This window comes from Lutra lutra, chromosome X (assembly GCF_902655055.1).
Source record: "Lutra lutra chromosome X, mLutLut1.2, whole genome shotgun sequence".
NCBI classification, from domain to species: domain Eukaryota; kingdom Metazoa; phylum Chordata; class Mammalia; order Carnivora; family Mustelidae; genus Lutra; species Lutra lutra.
Genome location: NC_062296.1, coordinates 85427994 through 85432891, shown reverse-complemented (window position 1 = coordinate 85432891; position 4898 = coordinate 85427994). Strand labels below are relative to the sequence as shown.

The following is a 4898-nucleotide window of genomic DNA, read 5'->3' as shown; positions in this document are numbered from 1 at the left end:
ATGCACATCAAAACCACAAAAAGGTACCACCAGATACCGGTCAGTATGGTTAGCATCAAAAACATAAGAAATAAGTGCTGGTGAGAAGGTGGAGGAAAGGGAACGCTTCTGCACTGTTGGTATAAATGCAAACTGGTACAGCCACTGTGGCAGACAGTATGGAGGTTCCTCAAAAAATTAAAAACAGAATTACTATAGGATCCAATAATTCCACTACTATTTGCCCAAAAAGTACAAAAACACTAATTTGAAAAGATATATGCACCCATTTATTGCAGTGTTATTTACAATAGCCAAATTATGGAAGGAAGCCAAGTGTCCATCAATACATGAAAGGATCAGAAGACATTGGGGGGGGGGTGTCTGTGTACTGATGTACATGTGTGTGTATAATAGATTACTGAGCCATAAAAAGGAATGACATCTTGCCACTTGCAAAAATATGGATGAATCTAGAGTACAATGCTAAGTGAAATCAGTCAGTCAGAGAAAGACAAATACATAATTTCACTCATATGTGGAATTTAAGAAACAAAACAAACAAAGAAAAAAGAGACAAAAATCCCTGGGTGGCTCAGTTGTTAAGCGTCTGTCTGCCTTCAGATCAGGTCATGATTCCAGAATCCTTGGATCAAGCCAGGCATTGGGATCCCTGCTCTGTGGGGAGCCTGCTTCTCCCTCTCCCACTCCCCTGGCTTGTGCTCGATCGCTCGCTCTCAAATAAATAAATAAATATCTTTACCAAAAAAAATCACTGTGAAATACAGAGAACAACATAGTAGTAACAAGAAGGGGGGGGTGGGTGAAATAGGTAAAGGGGATTAAGAACACACTCATCATGGGACACCTGGGTGGTTCAGTCATTGGGCATCTATCTTGGGCTCAAGTCATGATCCCAGGGTCCTGGGATCAAGCCCCAAGTCAGGCTCCCTGGTCAGCGGGAAGCCTGCTTCTCCCTCTCCCACTCTCCCTGCTTGTGTTTCCTCTCTCGATGTGTCTTTGTCAAATAAATAAAATCTTTAAAAAAAAAGAATACACTCATCATGATGAGCACTGAGTAATTGTGAATGTTCAATGTTGAATCGTGAGTTGGGTAAGATGGTAGAGGCCATTCCACAGCGGACCTAGACCAAGGAGCATCAAGTAGCTACCCAAGAAGGACATAATCAAGTTTTTAAAGGACCACAGTTTGGATCTGTTTCTTACAGAAGTTATTAGGAAACATTGAAAATGGGGACAAAACCGTTAACAAGGACCATTTGGTTATAGCCTACAGTCATCTTTTTAAAAGTAAGCATTTCAAGGTACTGAAAGTGTAAGTAAAGTGTCTGAGCCAGTGAAAATGTGAAGCTTAATGAAGATAAACCCAAAGAAACCAAGTCTGAAGAGACTCTGGAGGAGGGTCCACCAAAATATATAAATTGTGTTCTTAAAAAAGGAGTCAAAACCAACTTTCCCAAAACAGGAGATGCTGTTCACTGCTGGTATACAGGAACGCTACAGGATGGGACTGTTTTTGATACTATATTCAAATGAGTTCAAAGAAGAAAAATGCCATGCCCTTAAGTTTTAAGCTTAGAACAGGCAAAGTTATCAGAGGATGGAATGAAGCACTCTTGACTATGAGTAAAGGAGAAAATGCTCAACTAGAGACTGAACCAGAATGGGCTTATGGAAAGAAAGGACGGCCTGATGCCAAAATTCCACCAAATGCAAAACTCCATTTCAAAGTGGAATTAGTGGGTATTGATTAAAAGAGCACTGCTTCAGATATAAAGACATCATAATGCAACAATAAAACATAGCCTTGAAAAAACTTATGGAACTAATGAAACCTGGTTACCACTGTTAGGGAGGAGTCAACTTGAAAATTCAGGAAGCTAAATATTGTTTACTCAATCCCCAACTTTTAAGATATGTAATCCATTTTAATTCCCTAAAGTTTGAAATACTTTACTACAGCTGTATAAAATACTGGTTAAGAACTGGCTTCCCTTTTACCTCTTGTTGTAAACTAAAAGTCTCAATAACTATACATCCATTGTCAAAAAAAAGAATTTTGAATCATTATATTGTATACCTGAAACTAATATAGCACTGCATGTTAATTATATTGGATTTAAAATTTAAAAGAATATTCTCTTCTCCTACTTTGCTAAAAGTTTTTATCATGAAAGGATATTTAATATTGTCAATGAACTGTCTACATCTATTGAAATAATCACATGATTTCCCCCTTTGTTCTGTTAATGGGATGAATTAAATTGTTTGATTTTTTTAAAAGATTTTATTTATTTATTTGACAGACAGAGATCACAAGTAGGCAGAGAGGCAGGCAGAGAGAGAGGAGGAAGCAGGCAGAGAGCCCGATGTGGGGCTCGATCCCAGAACCCTGAGATCACGACCCGAGCCGAAGGCAGAGGCTTAACCCACTGAGCCCCCCAGGCGCCCAACTGTTTGATTTCTAAATTTAAACCCAACTTTGCATTCCTGGATAAAGCCACATTTGGTCATGACATGTCATGCCCGATGAACATTCTACACATGTCTTTCGATGCACTATGCACACATTTCTTTTAGCTACAAATATAAGAATGGAAATGCTGGGTCATAAAGTATGGAAGTTGGTTTCAAGGAAAGAGTAAGGCTCTAGGTACACTGAGTCAAGGCTTCAGGAAGACTGGGGGTAAATGTTGAGCAGGCAATTAAAAATGTGGGACTGAGTTTGAGTAGAAGACAGAAGTGTGGATTTGCGAGTCACCAACATTAAGCTTCCGTTTGAAACCACTGGGAGGGAATGCTCCGTGTTGGGGAGGGTCCCGGAAGAGAGAAGAGGACTCCAGATTGAAGCTTGAGAAACATCTTTAGCTAAGAGGCAGGATGACAAAGACCCAGGAGAGAGAGGCATGACTTCAAATGGGTACAACAAAAACAAAGGATATCAAGTTTTCACCATTGTGGAGAAAACAAGAGTAAGGAGTCCGTAGTTTCGGTGACCAAGAGACATTCATACTATTTTCTCCCGTGCTGTAGCTGCTATGCTATTCCGCTTACTTTTCATCTTTATAAAGTTCTTTGGCTACTTTTGGAATCATGCCAATGTGCAGGACTGTTATCACCCCAGCAGCTGCTAAGAACATTCTCTACCACCCCAGTGAAACCCTCAGGACACAACACTTAATGAGCACTTACTAAGTATAGGCCTATCAGTCAAAATTATGACCTCCAAAATAGCAGGCTTTCAAAAGTCAGCTGAAGGTGCATGTGTCCCAGGACAAAGCAGTCACACGAATGGACAAAAAGAAAAAAAGAGGTTCCCTTCAAAAAACTATTAACTTCATAGAACTGAGCAGCTGAGATTTCATGACTTGATAGACTGAACTTACCTCCGCACTGCCTCTCACGACTTCCTGCCACACTACTCAAGGAGCCTTTCTAAAGGCTAGTGGAGAAAAATCATGAGAAAAGAGAAAGGGGAAGAAGAGGACAGGTCAGCTGAGTTCTGAGGATAGAAACACTGGAGAAAGCTAGGGAAGATTTCAGTAGCTTGTCCCTATACTCTCTGTGAGCAGGAGGCAAAAAAATATACACGCTCTACATCATTAGGTACACAGCAGCATCCTTCAATACGCAGTGAATGTTAGTCCACAAAATAAATATTTATCATGCTTTTACTCTATTCCAACAAAAATAGTATTTAGAAAAAGTAAATATCTTATCAGCGGCATAAATGTTAAAGGGCAATGGAAAATGAGAGCAGGCACACCTGGGTGGTTCAGTAGGTTAAGCGTCCGACTCTTGGTTTTGGCTCAGGTCATGATCTCACAGTTTTAAGATCGAGCCCTGTGTCAGGCTCCACACTCAGTGCACAGTCTTAAGACTTTCTTAAGGCTTTCTCCCTCTCCCTCTGCCCCTCCTCACTCCCCAATCTCTCTCTTTTCCTCTCTATAAAATCAATAAATAAATCTTAAAAGAAAGAAAGTGAGAGGATAAAATAAGTGTTTAAAAAAAAAAACAGAATGGATAACTTCCAAAACAGAAGAAAGCAAAAATCAAACAAACAGGAACAACAAGAAAGTAAAAATTAAACTCAAATATATCAGTAATCTAAATTTTTAGTCATTATCTTTAACAGATAATTAAGTCTGTTTATATTGGGTGGTGAAAACAAAAGCCAGAGCTGGGCACACCTAAAACACAATGACATACATAAGCTAAAATAAAAGGAATGGGAAAAAACATACTAAACAAATAACAAATAATCTAGTAAAATTAGGAACAGGCAAAACAAAATTTAACGGGGAAAGATTCAGTAGTCATAATGCAGGACCTCATTTAATGACAAAAAAAAGCAATCTATAAGAAGCTATAAAAATTTTGAACTTCCAACCATTAATAACATATGGCAAAATATATAAAAGAATACTTTTATAAAATCCACCACTATAGAAGATTTTAATTTCTCTCAAAATGTAAATGATAAGGTGAGCCAAAAACACACATATTAAAAATAGCAAAACTTTAATCATGTCAGATTCCAAGAAGGCTTTCTGATGAATCAGAAAATATGACATAAACTAAATCACTGGAAACTCCACACTTTGGGGTTCAGAAGCAAAACCAGTTTAAAATAATAAAATGAGAAATGATCGTGATAGTTTTATTTTACAGTTTACTGCTTTCTTTAGCTCATATTTCTATCCAGTTGCAAACTATCAAATCATTTCAACTGCCATCCTCTGTTTGTTATACTTTCACAGATACTAATTAACTTGATTCTCATAATAAACCTGTGAGGTTGAAAAATTATTATTCTTATCTATTAAACTCAAGTAAATTAAAACTGCTCCTGCCCATAACCAGAAATAAACAAGTTTTTGGTGGTGGAAGTCCCAGAG

The 4898-nt window shown here is 38.1% G+C and overlaps 1 pseudogene; it reads left to right on the top strand.

Moving 5' to 3' along the window:
- LOC125091545 (peptidyl-prolyl cis-trans isomerase FKBP3-like) lies at window positions 1-1754 on the top strand (annotated as a pseudogene).
- Window positions 1755-4898: the final 3144 nt, after the last annotated feature.